The sequence below is a fragment of the Eptatretus burgeri genome, chromosome 8 (assembly GCF_056783735.1).
Source record: "Eptatretus burgeri isolate ZD-2024b chromosome 8, Ebu_testis_v1, whole genome shotgun sequence".
Classification (NCBI taxonomy): Eukaryota; Metazoa; Chordata; class Myxini; order Myxiniformes; family Myxinidae; genus Eptatretus; species Eptatretus burgeri.
Window position 1 is genome coordinate 82138048 of NC_140968.1, and position 25224 is coordinate 82163271.

Here is a 25224-nt window from a genome sequence, read left to right on the forward strand (position 1 = left end):
CTATTCCGGCACATGCAAAGCCGCCATTGTTTGAACGCAGTCCAAGGGAGTAAAAGCCACTTTGGTCCATCTGTCCAGCATCGATCGGTCTTAATCGATGTGGACACGATAATATTATTGAAGATGCCTTTCCAGAGAGTTAGTGTAGTTTGAAAGAACAGCACAGCACTATTGACATGTTATTGAACCAAAGGCAAGTTCAAAAGAAAGGCATTGAACAACATCGACCCCTTTACTCAACCTTTACTGATCCTCCAAAGGCATTCAACACAGTTGGCCAGAAAGGCCTTCGGAGCATGCTTCACAAATTTAAGTGCCTCTGCAAATTTTATACGTTGAGGCTTCTCCATGATGAAATGAAAGGTTGCATCCGAGTTGGCTGCGAATCGTCTGAAAAGTACAAATAATGAACGGAGTTTAGTAAGGCTGTGTTTTTGAGTCACCACAAATTAGTATGTTCTTTGCAACCAAGCTAAAAGTTACCACAAGCAACCTATGTGTGAGTATTTACATTCAAAGAGATTTCATGGTACTTTTCAATCCATCACCGCTGAAAGCAAAAAAGAAAATCCATGAGGTTCTTATACAACTATTACTATTTGCTGATTACTGTGCCTTTGTAGCCTGATGTTGGCTTCTTGTTTAGGGTTAGGCTTGGGATCCGAGGGTCCTGAGTTCGAGCCCCGTTGGCCACTGACTTAACACCAGGGGGTTGACTTAGCCTTTCGTCCTTCCGAAGGTTGGTGAAATGAGTACCAATATACTGGTAATCAGCGGCATAGCCGCACCCCTAACCAATGATGCAACCAGCAGCCAAAAAGGCAGCACACTATGGGAACTGTGCTTTAGTTGCATATTTTGAAAAAGACCTCCATTTAGCTCCTTCTATGTTGGTTGAAGCTGTATCTAAGTTTTGACTTACAATCAATCTGACACATACAGAGGGCTTCACGAGCCTGCACCTGAGTAACGATACATTCAATCTACAATTAACCTTAGGGACAATCAACTGATCTCAGTCCAGCAGTGCACCAATATAGGTGGAAATGCTGCACCATGGGGTGAAAATGATCATCAGTACCTTTAAGTAATCCTTGGCATTGACCGTGCCTTCTAAGGGAATGACTGCACCCAAACCATGCCAGGAAAATGTGCCCTATGACATTACAGAACCACCACAACCCTTCACTGTTGGAACCAATCACTCAAGGTTGTAGAGTTATTTAGATTGGCACCACACATGCATTCATCCGTTTGTGGAGAACATGGTGAAGGATGATTCATCGGACTATATCATATTTCTACACTGCTCAGTAGTCCATTGCCTGTGCTCTTTGCACCACTGGACTTGCATGTGTGCATTGCCAGGTGTGATGAGCTGTTTGTGCACTGCAACACGACTATGGTATCCCGCTCTGTGGAATTCTCAGCAGCAGGTGGAATTCTCAGTTGTACAGCAGTTTTTATTAAACTGGCCGCTTGCACCTCAGCTTGAAATTTACAGTCAATTGATATGCAATTGCTCACCTGCTTTGCCTTGCACTTCAAATGAATGCACAGATATCACGATCCTGGAGGATGTGCTTCTGCGCACTGTTGGCCTTTGCTGATTGTGTCTTTCTCGCAGAGTTCCATGTTGACATCACATCAGACAGCATTGCCCGTGAAACATCAGCAAGTTGAGATGTCTTTGTCACTGAAGCTCCTGCCAAACGTAAACAAACAATCATCCCTCTTGCAAAATCACTGAGGTCTCCTCTTGCAGTCATGACATCCATAATTTGAAGCAACCAGGCCTGTGCATCTTTTTTAAAAACGACCCGAAGCATCCTGGGATATTATTTACTTAATTAACACATGGGCCACACCTGTGTGGAAGTTATTGTTTCAATATACTTGGTGTCTCATTTACCCAGGTATTTGCATTTTTTTTTGTCCACTACCTGTATATTGTTCCCTAAAAAGGAACTTTAACGTAGGACAAGAATAGGTCATTAGGCCCATCAAAATCTGTGCTAGCATTGCCAAAATATGGTTGTTTGTCCGTGTTGTGTCCTTTCAAATACGGAGCATCAAGCAAGGAAGCAGCACATTTTGAAAGTCTTTGGTACGACTGGGCCAGGATTTGAAATGACAACCTCCCAGACTCAGAGAGCACGTGATAACCATTATGCCACTGAGTCTCATTCGAAAGGTTAACACCCGTACTTTCAGCTAGCTCATTCGCAAGATCTTTAGTGAATCGTCCTCTGTAATGTAGAGAATATACCATGAGGTACGTACTTAACATCACACTTTTGGAGAGTTTGGGTTTTCTTTCTTGGCCACTTCTATTGTGAACAGTACCAGTTTGGCATGTCTTCCTCAGAGTTTTGCTTTCAGCTCCTGCTGAATCAAAGTCGGGCTGCAATCTGCCGCATGGAGTAACTGTCAGAAAAGGAAGAGAAGAGGGTGTGATGAGAGAGAGAAAGGTTGACAAGGGATAGAAGTCTGTGGAAGTCAAGGATGCATGTATAGATCATCTGGTTTGGGATGGGGAGAAAAAGGGGTGCGGAGAGGGAGCATTGTATCATCATCATCATCATCATCATCATCATGTTGGTGCAGTACATTATAAATAGATGGTCCCTTAAGGGAAATTGCATTACACATTATTTATGGTTGATGTAAATGTGCTGCCCTCAAACTTGCAAATAATGCAAAAAAAAAAAAATCCTCAACAACAAAACTTTTCACCAAACGAACCTTTTCATGTTATAGCTTGAACACTTGAGTGTCCAGTGGTTCAAGGGGTGCTGTATAAATGTACTGAACAAAATTATCCTGCAATTATGAGTTCAAGTAACTCAGCAAGGGATCACAGCAGTGCTCCAATGGAGGTTTTAAAAAGTACATTTTCCAATCAATTACATCTACTTTGAAGCACCTGCATGAGCTGATGTATGCCATATGTACTGCATTCCTGATCTACCTGTGATAATCTCTCCATTAAGGATAGCAGCTGAGATATTAACTAATTTAAAAACTGAAATCCACTGCTATACTTATACAGGGTTACTCTTCTTCTCCTCCTATTCCCGTTATGCACTACACTTCTGCCCTGCCTTGGAAACGATACTCCTCCAGCTCCGTCTGTCCTCAACCAACTCTCTCCACTCTCCAACCACCCATACCTTAAACATAACCCTCCTCACACAATCCTCCCATCTCAACCACGGTGCAGCTGTTTTCCTCCTACCTTGTTCCCTCAACCTATCCGCTCTCTTTGCCATTCTCTCTTCCACCATCCACGCTAAGCGTCCAGCCCATCTCAGCCGGCATTTCACCAATCTCCCCGTCAAGCTCATCTGCACAACAATCTCCTCACTCAGTTCATCCATCCTCCTTCTATCCACCCTCTTCACTCCTGCAATCCTCCTCACCCAGTCGTTCTCGTAAACCTGCAACCTCTGTTATTGTCTCTCTGTCAGTGCCACCATCCTCAGACCGTAAAGGTAGGTGGCGTTACACACGACATCAGAACCTTCCCTTTCAATTTCCTTGATATCTTTCTGTATGCCATAAAATCCCTCCACCCTCCTCCATGCATTTGCACCCACCTGAATCCTCCTCCACACCTCTGTCTCCAACTTACCATCACCTGTCACTGATCCTCCCAGATACTCAAACCTATTTCCCTGTCTGATCTCCTTCCCCTCTAACCTGATATTCATTTATTTCCTCCGCTGCCTGACCCACATCACCTCAGTCTTCTCCATACTCATCTTCAGCTCATGCTTCTCAAATGCCTCCTTCCACTCCTCCAGCACTTCATATATCTCCCGCCCATTCTCCACCACAAGAACCAGATTGTCTGCATGTAGCATCCTCCCCATACTACCGCTTAAGCTCACCTTCCTGCTTAGCAGCTCAATCATCATGACAAACATGAGTGGGCTGAGAGCATTTCCCTGCCTCAAAGCAATGTTCCCACTTAACTCTTCAGAATCCCAGGACCAACCAAAACTCTTCCCTTCGTTCCCTTGTACATCCCTTCCGCCAACCTAACTTCTCCCATCCATCTCAATGTCACCATCACCATCTCTCAGGACAGTGTCATAGGCCTTTTCAAGGTCCCAATGCCATTTAACCTTGCACCTTCAAACTCTTCTCCACCAACTTTCTCAGTGTGAACATCACATCTGTCACCCCCCTACTATTTCTAAACCCTGCTGCTCTTCTTCGATCTGCATCTCCACACTCTTCCTAACCCTCCCATGCAGAATCCTCTCCAGCACCTTCATGACTTGACTTAGGAGCCTCTGTACTTCCCCGGATCTTGAACATCACCCTTTCCCTTTCATATTGGGACAATTAACCCTTTCCTCCACTCCTCCGGGATTGAATCCTCTTTCATACATACATTCACTTCGTACAACTGACTCTGACTCAATGTCTGGTGCTCTGCCCTTCTTCGTCCTTTTCAATGCCGTCCACACCTCCTCCTCTGTGATCATTAACTACACTTTCCCCTCGACATAACATGGTAGATCCAACTCACCATTGTTTCCTTCCCAATTCAACAGCTCTTTGAAATACCCCTCCCACAGCTTCAATACTGTCCCCCCTCTCTGTCACCAGCCTTCCGCCACCAACCGTAATCACCCCCCCCCACTCCCTTAATGTCCTTACCATCCTCATCCTTATCACACTCGAATTTATATATCATCTTCCTCCCACCATCCTCTTCCAAATTGTTGTGCTCCTCCTCTTCCATATCACTCGTCACAGCTCTCCTTGCTCTGGTTATTCTATGAGCAAAATTCCATGAGATTTTTTTTTTAAATCATATCAGGAAAGGCAACTAATCAAGGTGTGTGCCATCCCTCAGCTGGGCATTAAACTGGGCATCAAGTCAGCCACCAGTATTAGTTGGTGGATGTTCAAGATGTCACGTTGTCTTTAGCAAAGAGAAGGCGAGCGATCAAGAGCACTCAAAACAAATTACAAATTTCTACTGTAACCGACAGGGGGCACTGCATCAGTGCCGCAGCTGCGATGTCACCCTCTTCCATGTGCTGCATACAAAGAGGAAGAAGAAGCTCGAACAAAACTTCTGCAAACAAAAGGATGATAATGGAGGACCATACTCTTTAACAGCTTTTGGGCATTCACGACAAGTTCGAGAAACGTTTCAAGGTGACAGAACTAACACTGGACAGATTTACACTCTCTCGCATGGTACTAGACTAAGTGGAAGGAATTTGTGTGGGCTCATGAGGACAATTCGCCTCCTCTTGGCAAAAGACACCATGGGATCTTTAATGTCCACCAACCACCAATACTGACAGAATTGATATCCTTCTAATGAACAGCACCACACTGATGCACCAATCTCCATTCGAAACACCAGAGTGATGGAGATTCAAGCCCACACAAAACAGCTAAAAGGTAAATGTACTGACTGCACTTCTAAAGGCCCTGTCGCACCTTGACGATTTAGCCAGCGTATGCCGATGTATGAAAAACGTGTCTAAAACGCTGGCACACGTCGAATACGTTATGGGTAAGTTTTGTATACGTTAAGAGCATGCTGGCATACGTCGTTGTATGCCGAGCTCGTCGACAAATTTTAAGCATGCTCAAAATTTTAAAACATAAGCCTGTGTATGACTCACATGTTCCGCATACGTTAGCCATAAGTTGTAGGCATGTTATGCGATCGTTGACACATGTCGACACACGTTACTTGTAAGTTACTCATAAGTCGAAACACGTCGAGGTAATGTTTAGCATACCCGAAACTTATTTCTAACCTATGAGGGCCCTGTCACACCTTGACGTTTTAGCCAGCGTATGGAAACGTATCAAAATGTATGTAAAACGCTGGCGTACGCTGAACTATTGATGTTTTTTTCAGTTTTGGGCATATTCATAACGAGTTGGACGTATGCATAACGTATTAGTAACGTACACAGAACGTTTTAATAACTTATAGATATCTTATACCAACGAATGCTTAGTGTGTTGTCGGCGTTCACAACCTATGCCCAACGATAGTCTAACTTATGCAGAGCGCGGCAGCATATCGCCGACGATCACGTGGCGTAGCCTATTAAAAGGCTGCCGCTCGACGATTCAAACCATAACTGCACTAGACATCGAAGTGTCAACATCACCGTCATGCCCTGTCACACCTTGACGTTTTAGCCAGCGTATGTCGACGTATGAAAAATTTGTATCGATGACACTTGGGCACATTTGTAAAACAAAATTCTGGATTTTACTAAGCTATCCTGCTGGCCTGCAATAGAATGATAGGCAATCAAAAACAATCATATTGGCAGGATTGAAATTAAAAGTAACTCATGTTGCTATCATATAGTTAGTAATGGCAATATGATATAGTTTAGTTGTTGGACACAGTAATCTATACGATAAAAGTGAATTTGTATATTTGTTTATTTATTGGTTTTTACAGTACTGTACATGCTTCAAAAACTAAAAAAAACTACTGAAAACCAAATCCAACCAAAATTTTGCATGTTGTCTCAGGGTACCCCGAGTATGGTTTCTGTCGGGGTAGGCTATCTGGGAGAGGGGGTTCCAGGTGGGGGAAAGACCCCAATTTTCTCGAAGCAAATGTGTATCGTATAGCGCCACCCGGTGATAGCCAGTATTTTCCATCATCATCATCAACATCGTCGTCATCATGTTGTGTTTAAAAAAAAAAAAGATTAAAAAAAAAAAAAACCTAACAATATACATTATGGTGATGTTGAAAACTGAGTGAGAATAATTTGAAATTTTCAAAATGTTTCGGTTCACTCATTTTTATGCAGAGGTTCAAACCAAAGGAAACAACACTGAGCTTCACAACAAAGCAGAAGTGAATTTTACTTGCACCATATTTAAGCAGCAAGGATGGTTGACAAAGTCGATGTTAGCTGACTTTCAAGCAGATGGAAGATGATCTCAGACAAATTATAGGCTGAATAGAACAGAAGGTTTGTGAAGTACAAAATTCCGTCTATGGATGATATCCATGAGCAAAGTGATTGGTAAAAATACCTCGTTATGCAATAATATTGAACAACATTGTAAGAGTTGGAATTGATGAAAGGCAGCAGTCTCAGTACATATTACACTTCAGGATTTAATCCCAGAGATATTGCCAAATCACCATTGGTTCCTGTCTCAATAACGACCTGCTGACACTTCCTGTTCTTCAGGCTTTTTGATGATTATTATTAATGCCCTAATGCATCCTGTTATTGGCGAGAAAATGTTTCTGCCACAAAAAGGCACATCACCGATAACTTCCAAAGCAAATGATAAATAATACTAATAAATTTTTTTATTATAATAATAATAATAAACCTGATAAGGCATTGTTGCATCTTGTATGTAGTTTTATTTGACTATATTTTATGAGACGTAATGCTGGGTGGTTTTGTTTGCATTGCATACATTGAAATATATCCTTTTTCAAGCCATGAATTCCATATTATGATGCACTCTATAATACTATGTCCTAATACATCCTTGCGAGTTGTTGTGAGAGTGATGTCTGAAAAATATAATTAACTAGAAAGTTCATCGAAAACCTTACTCCGTACAGTCTTGAGAAAAAGTACATGGGCAGGGTCTTTTAAACTCTTTCTTTGCGTTTCCAAGCACAATCTACATTTCCTGCGAGGCGGGATTTTGTCTGAATCATGATATTGCCCCACCTGAGAGCACGAGTGACAAATTTGATTGGTCGAAATGGCGTAAAATGACGTAATAATTTTTTTCGAAGTACTACTAAACTGGAGGATTTTGGAAGTACCAACAAGGCAATTTGTGTTCTGCAGTGTTCAACTGTATAATTCAATTGAAATAAAATAAAAGTTTTAAAGGTTGTAGAAAAAAAAACATAATTTGGAAGTTTACTGCCAGTGATGCACTGTCTTTTACACCACCATATTTAACACTTTGAATGAGTAATTTGTGCCTGTTGTTTGTGTCCTCTGTGACGTCTCTAAAAACCAGTACGTTTTCTGTGTGGAATGATTTTCAACTTTGTTTGACTGCCAGATAGGCTAAAACAATTACCTCACACCTTTCTGCACGTGCACGATCAGGCCAAGATTCCATAGAATTTGACAAATTCAGAGCCAAAGTACTGCTAAGCTGCAGGTTCTTGTTCAGATTCATGTTCTGATTCACGTTCTACAGTTTTAAAAATAGAAAATTCAATTGAAATCAAGTAGTTCCTCATTTATAGACTGACATTGGTAGACAGACAGACAGACAGCAAGAGAGAGAGAGACAGAGTGAACCGATTTGCTTAACCCCACTTGTCGCTTTGTGCCTGGGGTAATGATTTGATGTTGTATCCTCAGCATCGATCTATAAGTAAGAATAAATCCAAAAACAACATACATTGTTCATTCCCTGCACCTGCTTGATTGGCCCGCAAGCTTCAGGTGCAGCTGGCCCTTGTGCTTTAGATGATAAGCATCATCTCCAGTGATGTTTATTGGATTATTTATGTTGTATTGTTGTCGACACAGACCAATGTTTGGAACCATGATTTATTCACTTGTAATTTCCCACATCCTATACGAAAAAATTACTTACTCTGCATCTTTTAATTTTTCTGACGGATTTTACCAATAGTGATATTGTATGGAGAGGACCATCTACTGTGCAATGGCCTTCACATACACAGGGGAATGAAAGCGTGCAAAAGAAGCACCGAAGTGTATCAGGCTGATGGTGTTGCATTCATTACGCATTTCATTTGTGCCTTGACATTCAGCACACGCGAGTTTCTTATGCCACCCACTCCCCCTTCCCCATTTCTAATACCTCTCTACTCTCTGGTCTGCACTCACCCATTTCATAGACACCGCTGTGATCTCTCTTCTTCCCTCCTAACTGACCACATGTTTTGGATAAAATGTTCCCCACCCAAAATATAATAGCTTCAAGCACAGAGTTTCATCGAATGTTTCCAAACTCTCAATGCTTTTTCAAGAGAAGATGTTCCTCCAAAGAGAAATGGACATTCAGCCATAAGTGCCTTGTCACATCCCATCCAAGTTTTATGAAATACAATCCAAGGCTGCACAGGGACAAAATCAGATGGCATGGACCAGCAGAAAGGGCGACACAAATTGACAAACAAGGTGACAAGAACAGGCAGACAAGAGAAATTAGAAACTGACTTTGAAAACAAAAACATACTATCACTACAAACAAAAACATACAATCCATCCAAACTGGTGATAGGTCCCAGCCATCTGTTGTATCAGATTTTCTCCATATGCCTAAAAATGAGATTATCAAAAATCATGACACGTATGAAAATATAGCATTGACCAATGTATCACAAATCTTAGTGTGTAATTGATGAATATATTGGAAAGCCTTCCCATAACCTAATCCAGCAGATCTTTCAGACGGGAATTCAACCACCTTTTTTGTTTGACACGGGAAGAAATAGGAAGATTACATGGACGCTGATCTGACAGAATCGCTATTGAGGTCCATTGGTGAAATATGTCCAATTGATGGGTGGTGTGCATGTGCTGGTGTAGTTTCTTTCCTTTAAATTCTACACCAAATATAAGGGGTATCAGGTGAGAAGAAATCCTAATACCAACCAGCCATCTCTAAAACCCAAATTAAAACAAGAAAAAGAGCAATCAGAGATTGCAGAACCTTGCCAGGACTTGTTTCATGTGGTGTTTGTGTAGAGGTGTGTTATGTAACAATAAAAGCATAACTAGAACTGTTACTTTATAACTGCTGGCAGTGATGACCGGATACAAAGACGTCCTGCTTTGATGCAACCCCGCTTTCATTGGACACCTGACCCTGACCCATGACGTTTTTTTTATTATTATTCAATTGAATTTAGAATGGGATTAAAATAAATTCAATTGAAATCAAATGGAAGACCAAACAGGTACAGTCAGTCCTGCATTGGAGTCAGCAGAAGGAACCTGAACAAGCAAAAAGCAAAGATGAAGTCATCATGAGGAACCGGGATAGGATTCACATTTCAGCTACCACTCCTCCACTCTCAAACCCATCCAACTACAGCCAAGTGAGCCTGATTCAAAATAAAATAAAATAACTAAAATAATCCAGATCAAAAATTAAATAATTCTGCCTGCCAGGCCATGCATCCCAACAAGTTGAAATTTAAAACACGTATTCCCCATCACTACTAAATCATAATTCTAAAGATTCCCATTAATTGATTAATCAGTTCCAGAGAAAACATTAATATTTTTCTTCAAGCCAATATGTCTGCCAAACCATGTGACATATCAATTATTCCTTTAAAAACTTGTACATCCAAGGCTTGGGGAACATTTGTGTGACGTTTCCCCTCAATTTGTCCAGCCATTCTGGAGAAGATTTAGATAGGTTTTAGGGTAAATCCAATATGGCTGCCAAACCATGTGACCTATGACATCATGTGTGAACCTTTTGTTCCTCATGGTTAGGTGGTCATATGTGTAAAGTTTCACCTTGATCTGTTCAGCCACTTCAGAGAAGATCTTTGAAGGATATTTTTTTTCAAAACCAATATGGCTGCCGAATCACGTGACAGACGACATCATCAACTTTTCTTTGGACCATTTTATCCCTAGATGACCCTCAACAATTTTCATACTGATCAGATGTAGCGTTCTACATATGCAATTATGACGTCAAAACAAAGGCACCTATGACATCATAAAAAAAAATCACACTTATTCCTCATGAGGAGGACTTGCCATGTGCCAAGTTTCTAATTGTGTGGTTTTAGAGATACAGAAAGCCTGATGTTGGCTTAGTGGTTAGGGTGGCGGCTTGGGATCCTAGGGTCCTGAGTTCAAGTCCCATTGGCCGCTGAATTAAATACACCAGGAGGTTGACTCAGCCCGTCATCCTTCCGAGGTCGGCAAAATGAGCACCAGTGTACTGGTAAGGGGGACACTGCATCAGCGGCATAGCCACGTCCCAACCAATGATGCAACCAGCAGCCACAGGCTACACTCGATAGAGACAGAGAGATACAGAAGTCCCAAGCTTTTCAGTTTTTCCAACATGGCTGCCAAACCACATGACCTATGACATCATAATTACAATTGCAACATTCCCCATGAGTATTCGCTCCGAAGGTGAAAATTTCATCGCAATCTGATAAACGGTTGCGGAGAAAAACACTAAAGTTCTGTGAGGACAAACAAACAAACAAACAGACCCAATTGCAATAGGCTCTCCTTCAGTGAGGGTAATAAGGATAGACTACTGTTTATATTTTGTCCCAAGTTATTTTAATTTTGTCATCAATGCAGTCAAGCGAGTAATTGACATTCCAACATGTCCCACAGTTGGTCAAATACATGGTCAACATTCCAGAAATTTATGGATGTAGTTTGCATCAAAGAAATTGCATTGCCCGGAAAATAAATTTCGGGCCTTATACCATAGAACTCCACCCAAGGCAGCCTCCTCTCATGGCCTTACTTCTTCCACTCTCACAGTGAGCAAGTAGCTCTCAACAGGATCCTCACGTCTTCTCTGTGTTGATGCTGCAGTGCTCAAAGGTCTTGGGCCCAGTCTTGTCCTCATCTTCATCAGTGATCTTTCTGATTATCTGGAAAACTCTCATCATTTTTCATCGTTCAGATGAGCAAGCAGCAGCCTCTTCCTCTCTGCAGACCTTCACTGAATCAGGAGATGGTTAAGCACTTGGAATATGTCTTTCAACAATAATAATCCTCCTTTTATCACAATGTCTTGCTGAAGAGACAATCTGGTGAACCCTCACATCCACTTCATCTGGTGAACCCTTCCATGTGTGTGTGTGTGTGTATACACACACACACACACACACACACACACACACACACACACACACACACACACACACACACACACACACACACACACACACACACACACACACACACACACACACACACACACACACACACCAAACCAAGGCCCTTCCGACCTGATAACTGCATCAGAGCATTAAACGCTATGAGCACATCTGGACCGCTTCACTTCCTGCCCGGATAGCTTCAGCAGCGCACACTCGAGTCTGTTTTAAAGACTGAGGAGTTGGGGTCACAAGTAAAGAATTATGGAGTCGCTGACCATGGTTTCACCCATTAGAGCTCATCAGGACAACATACCACATCATAGTTTACCTGTGACCATGCAACCGAGTTGGATTAATACTGTGTTAATCCTCCGAGCTTGGTAAAGCAGTAAAGCACAGTTCACATCCCATATCAGCCGAAGCTGTGCAATCTGTAAGCAGTAATGTCCATCTGCCACTTGAGACCATTACCTCGTAAGTCATAACAACAAGATACAATCATGTCTCTCACCCGTAATTTGAGGGAATAACCAATAATCTCTTACCAAATCAGTTACCCCAGCTGGGTATGTTGATATAAATTAACTCTTCTCGTGCTCTTATCGCCGAATAAAGCTGCATAAAGCAACCAAGAAAAGCGACACATAGCAAAGGTAAGCCCTTTGCTGTTTCAAACTCTACCTGAGTTCCTCCACAGTTGTATACTTTCACAAGTAGTAAGTAAGCCCTTTCACAAGTAAGCCCTTTGCTGTTTCAAACTCTACCTGAGTTCCTCCACAGTTGTATACTTTCACAAGTAGTACGTACATGAGAAACCCAATGCTACATGCCCCCCTCAGCTGCCGGATTGGTTTCATCACTTGTTGGTGAGGCATCAGCAAAAGTGAAGACAGAAACGCACACCACCTTGGCTCACAAGCATGTACAGTACCATATGCAATGTCTTGTTATCTGTTACCTCCGCACTGAATACTGCACTGTAAATAGTGGAGACTTATCATACCCACCCTGCCAGGAGACGGCGTGACATGATACACATTTACATCGAGAATTTACATTCCCCAGCCCTCCCCACAAGCACTCCGGCAAATGTACAAAACACCCCCATACATTAATTGGGGTCATGCTGATCATATGTAGCAAGTCTGAATGTAATCGGCCCACAACTGTAGAAGGAGTAGCACGACAAACAATGGGGTGGTGGGGGGGGGGGTTGGAGTGTTGGTCTTTTGGGTCCTCTAGGCACTTTAGGTTAAGTATTTCAGTTTACAAGTTACAATTGGGGGTGGCATCAAGTCAGCTGTCCAACCAATGGGTGAAGAACATACATACATCATACATCATACATACATACACTGATGAGCCAAAACATTATGACCACTGACAGGTGAAGTGAATAACATTGATTATCTTGTTTCAATGGCACCTGTCAAGGGGTGGGATATATTAGGCAGCAAGTGAACAGTCAGTTCTTGCAGTTGATGTGTTGGATGCAGGAGAAATGGGCAGGAGTAAAGACCTGAGCGACTTTGACAAGGGCCAAATTGTTATGGCCAGACGACTGGGTCAGAGCATCTCTGAAACGGCAAGGCTTGTGGGGTACTCCCGGTCAGCAGTGGTGAGTACCTACCGACAGTGGTCTGAGGAGGGACAAACCACAAACTGGTGACAGGGTGTTGGGCGCCCAAGTCTCATCGATGCGCGAGGGCAATGGAGGCTATCCCATCTGGTCCAAACCGACAGAAGGTCTACTGTGGCACAAGTCACAGAAAATTTTAATGGTGGTTACGGGAGGAATGTGTCACAATCCACAGTGCATCGCACCCTGCTGCGTATGCGGCTGCGCAGCCGCAGACCGGTCAGAGTGCCCATGATGACCCCTGTCTACCGTCGAAAGCACCTACAATGGGCATGTGAGCATCGGAACTTGACCTCGGAGCAGTGGAAGAAGGTCGCCTGGTCCGATGAGTCCTGTTTTCTTTTAGATCACGTAGATGGCCATGTACATGTGCGCTATTTACCTGGGGAAGTGATGGCACCAGGATGCACTGTGGGAAGATGACAAGCCGGTGAAGGGAGTGTGATGCTCTGGACAATGTTCTGCTGGGAAACCCTGGGTCCGGCCATTCATGTGGATGTCAATTTGACACATGTCACCTTCCTCAACATCGTTGCAGACCAGGTACACTCCTTCATGGCAATGGTATTCCCAGATGGCAGTGGCCACTTTTAGCAGGATAATGCACCCTGCCACACTGCACACATTGTTCGGGAATGATTTGAGAAACATGATGAAGTGTTCACGGTGTTGCCCTGACCTCCAAATTCTCCAGATCTCAATCCGATAGAGCAACTATAGGATGTGCTGGACCAACAAGTATGATCCATGGCGGCTCCACCTCACAACTTACAGGACTTGAAGGATATGCTGCTAATGTTTTGGTGCCAGATACCACAGAACACTTTCAGGGGTCTTGTAGAGTCCATGCATCAGTGGGTCGGCGCTGTTTTGGTGGCACACGAAGGAGCAACAGCATATTAGGCAGGTGGTCATAATGTTTTGGCTCATCAGTGTACATACATACATAATCACAAACCCTTGCTGTATTATATATAGATTCGTTTGAAAAGTTTATATTTGTTTTTGTACAAGTTTTTCAAATGCTTCTCTGCGATTTTAAAGTTTATTGGGGGGGGGGGGGGTGTGGGGTCTGAGTTTTTCAAGCCTTCCTGAGTTTTTTAACAAGTTCTTTGAGCAAAACACACACAGAAAACAACATGTACACACACACACACACACACACACACACACACACACACACACACACACACACACACACACACACACACACACACACACACACACACACACACACACACACACACATCTCTTAGAGAACCAGTTAAGAAGAAAATCATAAGCATATGAGCAGAGAAAAGCTTGCATCACCAATCATGTACATCCAGTACTGGACCATGCCAGTGACGAGGTTTGAACAAATAGAACCACAAAAGCCGCAATGACCTTGTTACCCTAAAGATTTCTTTCACACGCATGTGGCCGTGGCTTGGGCAGGAGTGAAAGTTGGAGTTTTGCCTCGAGGAAGTTCATGGAGAGCAAATGAAACACTGTCCGAGGCTCAGTCTGGTCCTTCTTTGTTTATCCAAATTGAAGGAGTGGAGCTTCGTTTGTTTGTTCGCTTTTTTGATAAAGTAAAGTAAAAATAAAGAAAATAAAGTAATTTTGAGGAACTGAAGTTGCTACTTGAAATTTTTGCATTTCCTTTTGACATTCTACAGTTCATACCAAATCTGAATTATGTTTCATTGGAAACAAAAGTCTGAATTATGTTGAAAACAAATACCGATCTCAAAGGTACTGCCCTGAACTTATTCCTGTTGTACACATCTGCTTGTTCAGACGGAAACCAATTGTTTTCTAAGTCGACAATGAAAGTGGTCCAGCTTTTGATTATTTATCATTTAATCAGTCCAAGATGATTTAACCTCCCAGATTTCACTAACTACATCACTGATTTGTAGAAAGATGTTACTGACTAATGTCATCAACAAAGCAAAATATCAAGTGAGTGGCCAGCACAGTTCCGGAGCAGAACAAACTGAAGCCTAAAGAAGGAACCCTTGTCGAATGTGGAGCTGTGATAGCTTTTCCATATGTTGATTCCAATCCCATGACCTTCACAAAATTTGTCCACAGAGAGCTCAGCTAAATGGATCACAAGTGGTATGGAAAGCTCAGCTGAGAAAAGAACAATCTTCTTTCACATTTTGCCACATTCAGCTAAAATGGAAAAAATTTTAAGAAACACAATTGCAATGCAAAATAATTATTCATAATTGACAATTCATAATGAAACAATCATGTATATATGGTAGTGCAGCCTGGTATTCTTAGAAAATAAAGCCATTATTAAACAGGCTGCAATATTTTCCATTTCTGTTGACGTTTTTCAATGAAGAAATCAATCAAAATTTATTATACAAAGTTATAATGCAAATAAATAAAACAACATAAAAGGAAGGACCTTTAGTAACAATTCTAACTCAAACTTCTCTCCAATTCTAAATCCATAAACTTAAAACTACAATTATTCTGGATTTTGAATACAGTAAAAACTGGAAAGTATCTCAAAATGAAAAGCCTGAACACATCCGCTTGCACTGAAACTCAACTCGTTGAAAACACCAAAAAAGAAGAGATAAAATAGTGTTTTTCATAACAAAGGTTTCTTGAAAATTTTATGCCAAAAGCTCAGATTTTAAACAAATGTTATGGCCTGCACAGACACACTGAGGCTCAAATGGTAAATTATTGATTTCTAGTCTACAAAAGATATCAGTAAATGAAAATTGTTATTCCTTTTATTTTGCCAAATAGACCCAAATATGGTGGGTTACAGGTTGTTGATTTTGTTTCTTTTTCGTTTTCTTCTTCTTCTTCATTTTGATTCTGATTTCGGCTCGAGCGTGTGTTAAACACAAATCTTTTTTTTTTAATCATCCGAACATTCATTGTGACTGGTTGGGAACATGTATTGCAAAGCAATTCTCGCTCTTGTTAATTATGTTCTCCATATTCTTATAATAAAGATTTGTTGAAAGTTTGATGATGAAAACTCAAATTGTAAGATGATCTGGCCTGAAGAACGAATCATTATTAATGCCCAAGACCAGGGGCACTGCACAAATGGCTTTTAGACAATGCCAGAACTGATTCCATAGGACAGGTGTAGGTACTGCAAGGTAAAAACAGAAGTACGAGCCACCTCCAATGAGGATGTAAAAATCTCATGTAAGAACAACTGTACACACAAAGGCACAACAAGTTTAGTAGAGTAATCCACTGGCACATCTGCAAAAACTTCAATATCCCAGAAAACCCATGGCCTAAACAATGCAGAAATCAAGAAAATAACCAAATACCAAGATCTCAAAAATGAAGTGAAAAGATCTTGGAAAGTGAATAATGCTGAAATTGTACCTGTGATAATTGGAGCAATGGGAATGATAAATAAGAACCTCACAAAGATCCAACAAACCATCACTGGGAACATTACCACAAACAAAGTGCAGTTAGAAGCTCTCCATGGCTTTGTGACGATACTCAAAAGAGCCCTTAGAACAAAAGTTTGAAAACAAGAAAACTTCACAAATTGGCCCATAAATCATTATCCCTTACTGAAATGGAGGGGTATACTTCGAGACCTGGGAGGACTCCATTCCACCTTCTGAAACACACATATGGAGATAACAACCAATGACACACACAATTGCTAATAAATCCAGTAAACATTACTTTTCGAGTGATGACCCTCCACCTATTTGTGGCTCACCGCTTCTTTTTTCTTGTAGTGGAGCAGATAACAGCAATTTTTGAGAGGAATCGTGCAAATGATGATACAAGCATCAAATTTGGCACATTTGTTCTCCAGGGGATTCTAATCAAATCTGCCTGATTGGCCATTTGAAAATCCAAATTTTGAAAAAAAAAAAAAAAACTTCAAAAAAGTCAAGATCACGAATCAATGTTGGATGCTGGCTGAGATTGGTGAATGTTTCAGAAACATCATCAAAGACGTTCCAAGTCTGCCATGCAGTTTTCTTCCCTTTACCGCGGAAGGCAGACATGACATCACATCCAGTGAACGCATGAAAGTATGGGATCCCTCGAGCTTTCTCAGGTCCGATTGCAGAAACTACCTCATGGACTGGAATCCATCACACCTTGGCTCCTTGGCCAAAGGCAATCCACATGTTCTCAAGACCTAGTTCCTGTAAGGATGGCAGTACAGATATTGCTACGACTCGTATGTCCGTGTCATTAGCCTTAATGATAATGGACTTGCTACCATCCTTCATTGCATCCCTGGTGTACAAATATTCGAGTGCCAGCTTCTTCATGTCAACATGGAGACACAGCATCCAGTGACTTCCTTGTGTTGCTAATGGCATCTTCTCCTTTTGTGACAATGACTGTGCTTGTCGTCTGTGCTTCACACATCTTTTCCGCAAGGAAGTGAAACAGCTCAGTCTTGTTGCTGTCATCTCGAAGAAAGCTTCTCCAGTAACTTGGGGTCTTACTGGTTCCATTCACTCTTATTCTGATTCCTTGCCCCCTTTTCGACCTTGCCTCGGACTTCAGACTTGAATTCTTGTACACATCAAACACTACGTCCACCCTCTCGTACCTGGCACCAGAGGATTCCACCTTTGGGATGATGTCTTCTTCAGCATAGTCATCAAATATCTTTGAAGTGCGTGGAGGTAGGGCATAGATAAGTGCCGAGCCATCAATGATGACTGCATATCCCCTTGGTTCTCTGTCTGGGATGTTCACTTGCACTTCAAGAATTTCAGCCAGCTGGGACTTCAAATTTTTTTGAACTTTTTTTTTCTTTCAAATTTTTCAAAATTTGGATTTTCAAATGGCCAACGGGGCAGATTTGATCAGAAAGCCCTGCAGAACAGAAATGCCAAATTTGATGCTTGTATCATAATTTGCACGATTTTTCTACTATCTACTACACTATTGGGGCCTTGCGGTTGTATTGGGATTGACGGCACGTTGTTTATTGAAGCAAGCTGGCATGCTCAGTTATAACCGCATACTTTTTTATGAAAACCTAAAACATGCAGATATATCCTGGCTCCCTCACTTTTACCAAGATGCTTTGCACTCCTGGCAGTTCATGCTGAAATTTAAGCTGTAAGATTGAGAATTATGGCAAGGAAAGCTTCCTCCATAAACACTTACTTTACAATTCCCTCTTTACTGTAATCCCTCGCTCATGTGCCTCTTAACTAAGTTTTTTTTGTGCTGATGTGAGCGCAATTCGGGGTCTTCAAGACTAATTGAAACAGTTAGTTCCCTGTAGGAAATATTTGTGTAAAGACTGGCATTCGATCTTAGAGAAGTGTAGCCCAGGTTATACAAGAAATATTGTGTAGTTTTCAGCATCCTGACTTGGACTTCATTGCCAACACTGGTAACTCTCCAGAACACCATGTACTGCCAAAACCTCCACAAATTTATGTGAACTTCAACTCTCTTGTTAATGATTCCCCAATAATTGTAGGTTTATCTTCCTCTATACATTCTGGCAATGATAAGAAAAAATTGTATCAGCTCTGTATTGCAATTCGGGTTTCTTCCTTAGAATCAGCTTCATTTGGGGCTCGATGGACAGAGAAATTGCTTTCGGAGTTTCCCTCTCATCCACAATGGTCCGCGATGTATATTTGACCAACGGTGAAAAGAACTGGTGATATTGCTTGGCGACATGTTCAGAGGATGTTGCCTTCAAATATTTTCGAATATCGTTTTCATGAAGCGAACACATTGATATGTCCCTTGTATATTCTTCCTGAATAACTTTGTCATGCACATGTTTGTTATGCAAGACCTCTCTCTCTCTCTCTCTCTCTCTCTCTCTCTCTCTCTCTCTCTCTCTCTCTCTCTCTCTCTCTCTCTCTCTCTCTCTCTCTCTGACTGTGTGTCTCTGTCAGTCTCTCTCTCTCTGACTGTGTGTCTCTGTCAGTCTCTCTCTCTGTCAGTCTCTCTCTCTGTCAGTCTGTCAGTCTGTCTCTGTCTCTCTCTGTCAGTCTGTCTCTATCTCTGTCAGTCTCTCTCTGTCAGTCTGTCAGTCTGTCTCTATCTCTGTCTTTCTCTGTCAGTCTGTCTCTGTCAGTCTGTCTCTGTCTCTCTCTCTGTCAGTCTGTCTCTGTCTCTCTGTCAGTCACTGTCAGTCTGTCAGTCACTGTCACTCTGTCAGTCTCTCTCACTGTCAGCCACTGTCACTCTGTCAGTCTCTCTCACTGTCACTTTGTCACTCTATCACTCTGTCAGTCTCTGTCACTCTGTCAGTCTCTCTCACTGTCACTTTGTCACTCTATCACTCTGTCAGTCACTGTCACTCTGTCAGTCTCTTTCTCTCTGTCAGTCTCTTTCTCTCTTTCTCTCTGTTTCTCTCTCATATATCACAGTTGTGTTGAAGTATGGATAATTATTTTTCCATTCATATTTACGTTTCCACTTGGTTCTAATAAAAAAAATAAAGAAAGTTGAGGGATTGTGCTTGCTAACTTTTTCATTTCCAAAGGACAACTTGCAACATAAAAGAGAATGAAAGCGAAGCTTCTTGCACATTCTGTCATTTCATTGGAATATATTGTAATCCGGGGTGGTGTGTGTGTGTGTGTGTGTGTGTGTGTGTGTGTGTGTGTGTGTGTGTGTGTGTGTGTGTATGTGTGTGTGTGTGTATGTGTGTGTATGTGTGTGTGTGTGAGTGTGTGTGTGTGTGTGTGTGTGTGTGTGTGTGTGTGTGTGTGTGTATGTGTGTGTATGTGTGTGTATGTGTGTGTCCGGACTGTAACTTTTTTAACATTTGAGATTCTGTCATCAAATTTTCAACAAAGCTTTATTATGAGAATATAGATAAGACAAATTAATTATTTGGTCAAAAGTTCAAAGGTCAATGTCAGATAAAATCATCAAATATACATATATATATATATATATATATATATATATATATATATATATATATATATATATATATATATATATATATATATATATATATATTTTGTACACCTTGTTGAGGCTCGTGTGAGAGCGAACACACAACGCACAGAAAGGGGGCATGAGATAAGAGGGGCGGGAGAGGGAAGGACAAAACAATGGGGAACAGAGACATTAGTTCTGTGGAAGTGAGAGGGATGGGGCGGGGAGCATGGGAACATTACACGATGCACATTACAGGGACTTTCAGGAAGGAGAGCAGGGGAATTGCAGGAGGTGGGCTTGGGTGGATTATCGGGGGTAGAAAAGATCGAGGTTTTGAATGGGGGAAGATAAGAGGTGGTGGTGAACAGCTGTTTTAATCACAGAGAGAGAGCAGGGGGGGGGGTGGGGCGAGGCTGGAGAGGAGACGGTAGAAGACAGAAAGACCCCCGACCAGCCTGCTGTGAGAGAGTGAGAGGCCCAAAGACTCAGCCTCACTGAGGGAGATGCCAATGATCCGAAATGCCTTGGTTTCCACAGCATGAAGCTGAGAAAGGTGGGAGGCAGGAGCACCAGCCCAGAGGGGAGAGCAGTACTCCATCAGGCTGTGGACAAAAGCTTTTTAAGTGGTCAGGAGCTCAGGTGGGCCGAGGAAGGACTTTGCACGACGGAGGATTCCCAGTCGGCGACTGACTTTGGAGGCGAGGTTGGAAATGTGACTTTCCCAGGAAAGGTCATGGCAGATAGTGAGACCCAGAAGCTTGAAAGAAAGGACTTCTTCCAGAGGATTGTTGAGAAAGTGGATGGGGGGGGGGTTCTAAATGGTCCCTTCGGAGAGACATAGTGGGAGTGTGAGATTTGTTCGGATTGAAAGACATGTTCCACGTGTTAGACCAGTTTGTGATTTTACCCAGATCTGCAGTGAGCGAAGAAGCTGCTGCTGCTTGCCAGTCTGAGGGATGACAGATGGTGCGGCAGAGGGTGGAGTCATGAGGAAAGGGATAAAGAGTTTTTTTTTTCCAGAGAGTCGGATAGATCATTGATGAAAAGCATAAAAAAGACCAAGGCCAAGAACGCTGCCTTGAGGAACTTCAGTTTAGACAGGAAGAGGGGATGAGAGAACTCAATATAGGGCCACACGTTGGCTGCGACAGGAGAGGAAGTCTGCGAGCCATGAGTGGAGATGGCCTTGGATACCATAGGAAGAGAGTTTGGTGAGCAGGGCAGGGTGCCAGACTGTGTCATAAGCACGTGATATGTCCAGGGATACAGCTCGGATTTCATGTCTGGCATTGAGGACCTCTATCCATTGTTGGGAGAGCAGAAGCAGCATATCCAGGGTAGAGTGACCTGGTCTGAGAACAAGCCATTGGAGAAGAGGAAGGATTTGATGTCTGAAGCGATGATGGATTCCATAACCTTGCTGATGATTGGGAGAAGGCTGATTGGTCTGTAGTTGCAGGGATCTGTTTTTGCACCTGTTTTATGCAGGGCAGTAATGTTTGCTGATTTCCAAGCAGATGGCAGATGGCCTTGAGCAAATGAGAGGGTGAATAGAACAGAGAGAGGGTGAGCAAAAGCAGATGAGCACGTTTTTAGGACATGTGGGCTTATGCCATCTGGAACGGCTGCAGAATCTGAGTCGAGGTTTGACAGCAAGCTCTCCACATTGTCAGGAGAAAAGGACAGTGTCCAGGGACAGCTGGGTGTGACTGGGAAAGGTGGGTAGAGAAAGCGATGGGGTTTGGACACAAGATTTAGCTACAAATACCGAGTTTAGGCATTCAGCCTTTTCACGTGCGGTGTCAGCAGTGCGGCTCTTTGAGGTAAGGGAGGGGATGGAGGGGGAACATACACCATAAACAGATTTGATTAGATGCCACCAGGATTTTGAAGAGGGAGAGAGGTTTGAAAGTTCAGACTTGAGCATAGAAAGATGTTGTTTTCTGGCTCCCCTGAGGGTAGATACACACTTGTTCTGAGCTTTATGGAAGGAACTGAGATTACCCTCAGTTGGGTTTGCTTTCCATGAGGCAAAGGCAAGTTGTTTCAGGACAACTGCCTTGCCACAAGCTTCAGTGAACCAAGGGCGGGAGGAAGGGTAGGAAAACTGAAGATGAGAGGGGATAAATCTGTGCATGAGGGAGAGCAAATTCCTTTGAAAGAATTCCCAGGATGAGTTGATGTTTGTAGAAAGTAGCGATAGGAGACCAGTCAATAAGTTTGATGGCTGCTTTGAGACCCTGCCAGCCGGCTTGAGTGAAATGCCAGACTCGACGGCGGTGAGGTGGTTCTCTGATAACAGCCAGAGAGATGTCCACTTTGACAAGGACGTGGTCAGACGAACCGATTGGAGCGGAGAAAGATATTGTCAGGGAAATTTGTCAAAATCAGATCCAGAAGAGATTGAGTACCATTGGTTAAGATCTGGGTAGGGAAGTTGACCAATTGAGTCAGTCCCAATGAGTCGCAGAAAGCTTTTGCTAAAGTGCCATGACAGGTGAGAGAGGTACCCACACCGAGCCAAGTGGCATCATGACAATTAAAGTCACCACATATGAGGAAGAGAGAGTTTGGATGAGAAGATAGAAGTTGGTCCATGTTTTTGGATAGCGAGGTGCAGATGGAGTCATCATTGTTAGATGGACGGCACAGTACACCTATAAACACGAGGGGGGAGTGGAAGGAAAGTCAAAGCCAGAGGTATTCCTGGGCGTGTGGGAGAGTGAGGGCAGTGCATGGAGAGTGAGGAATAGAATCTTTGAGGAAGAGAGCAACTCCTCCACCAGGACGAGGCTCAGATCTGTCATACTGGAGGAGGGAGTAACCAGGGAGAGATACTTGAGAGTCAGACACGTCTTGGGGGAGGAAAGTTTCTGTAAGGCAGATTATGTCTGGTTTGTCAGTGGCAACCTGTATGGAAAGATCTGAAAGGTTTGAGCAAAGGCCCTGGATATTTGAGGTCCACACTGTTAATGAAGAGGGAGGGGAGGAGGCTTGGGTGCACGGGGTGGGAGGGGTGGGGAGGATAGGACAAGGGACAAGGGGGGGGAGGTAAGGAGGGTTGTTGAAAGAGTGTGGGGAATTGCAGAATAGCTAGGGGAGGGGGCCGAATGAGGAGGAGAAAAGGCTCTGTGTGCTGGGGGAGAGGGGGACAAGAGAGGGGGAAGAAGGCAGTTGAGGGTTTGAGGAGGTGGAGTGAAGAGATGGAGGTGAGAGGGCAGTGCAATGAGGCAGCTTTGTGGATGAGAGGGGGGGGGAACTTTGAGAAGGATGAGTGAGGGGGGTGAATGGTGGGAGAAAGGTGAGGGGGGGGAGAGTTGAGGGAGAAAGGTGAGTGGGAATTTTTGAGAGAGGTGAGAAGGAGGCTTGGAGGGAGAAGAGTGGGATGGTTGCTTTGACAGTGAGGGGTGAGAGGGGTGAGTTGGCACTGAAATTGTAAAAAATAGAATGGTTGATGGAAAGTGAACATTCATAGCAAACTGGGTTTTTTTTTTAAAGTTTTAGGTAAGAGATGCGATTGAACACGTTTATTGATGGATGCAATAAAGGCGAATTCAGAGAATGGAGAGAAGAAACGCTGTAATAGTTGCATTTTTTAGGCAAGGTATGAAGGAAAAGTCGAATTGAGAGCAGTCTGTTTAAATAGAAGAAGAGTCATGCATTATGATACAGTAAAGAGTACCACACGTGTGAAAGAGCAAGAAGAAGCATTATAAGAGATCGTTTTTATTATTATTATTATCTTGCCAAAACGAAGTTTTTGCAAGATATGTTAGTCAGCTTGTATGTTTTTTTTTTTTTTTTTTGTCTGTAATCACGTAGAAAAAATTCTGCAGAGCACAGTTATCATTGGAAATTTTTGTAACTTCGCATATCAGAGGCCTATAGAGGTCCCTTTCAGTGCACAAAATTGTGAATGTCAAGGTTAAAGGTCAAGGTCACTTTGTGACGAAACCCTTATTTTTTGAGTAATTCTAATATAATCGTCTCCAAACTTTATGGGAATTTAGTATATGGTCTGGCACTCAGCTGATTAGTTTTTGGTGGCGATTGGCCTTGACCTTCATGGTTAGTGCCTGAGGTCAAATATATTTGACCCCAAGGTCAAATTTTCAAGTTTTAGGAACCATATCGTGTAGTACCTCAAATTTAACACCTCGATGAGTGCTTTCTAGATATGTCAAGCTTGAGACATTATGACGTCATTTGGTGACGTTATGAGGAAAACGCATATTTTTCTCGGTTACTCTGTAGAATGATTCTCATCGGAATCTCTCGTCGGCAGATATTCCTCAAGGAGTCGCTCCTGGTGGAAAGCAGCTCTGTTCACCTCAGTGTGACCTTAAAGAAGTCACACGTGGTCATGTTTTGGCAAGATGCAGGGTGACATTGGTTTATTATTATTATTATTATTATTATTATTATTATTATTACTAGTGCGGGCCCGTAGGTGCGTGCCAGTATGTGCAGCTTCGTTCCTTCACTCTCGTAACCGACGACTGGATTGGGGTATTGTTTCAATTAGATCGGACCAACCGTATCATAAATGGCCATAACTTTGGAAACACCTGGGAAACATACTCAGGTCCCCAGTGTCAATTGTGACGTCATATTAAATGAAGAAAAAGAAGAATTGTGATGCCTCCTCTCTCCCCCCCTCGTCTCGCCCCTCCTCTCTCCCCCCTCCTCTCTCCCCCCTCTCTCTCCCGACTCTCTCCCGACTCTCTCCCCCTCTCTCGCATCCCGAGTCTTGCCCCTCCTCTCTCTCGTCCTCCTCTCTCACCACCTCCTCTCTCCCACTCTCTTGAATTGTGATGCCCCCTCTCTCTCACCCCCATAGTCT

General features: G+C 42.8%; 1 long non-coding RNA gene across 2 annotated transcripts in view; it reads right to left on the minus strand.

The window, feature by feature from the left end:
• Nucleotides 1–233: 233 nt before the first annotated feature.
• Nucleotides 234–25224, minus strand: part of LOC147022158 (uncharacterized) — a 43507-nt gene continuing 18516 nt past the window's right edge. For both annotated transcript variants that reach the window (XR_015060636.1, XR_015060635.1), the window contains exons 2-4: nt 2284–2427; nt 1528–1705; nt 234–390 (exon numbers count right to left, since the gene is read on the minus strand). This is a non-coding gene — a long non-coding RNA (uncharacterized LOC147022158). The remainder of the gene's footprint in view (nt 391–1527; nt 1706–2283; nt 2428–25224) is intronic.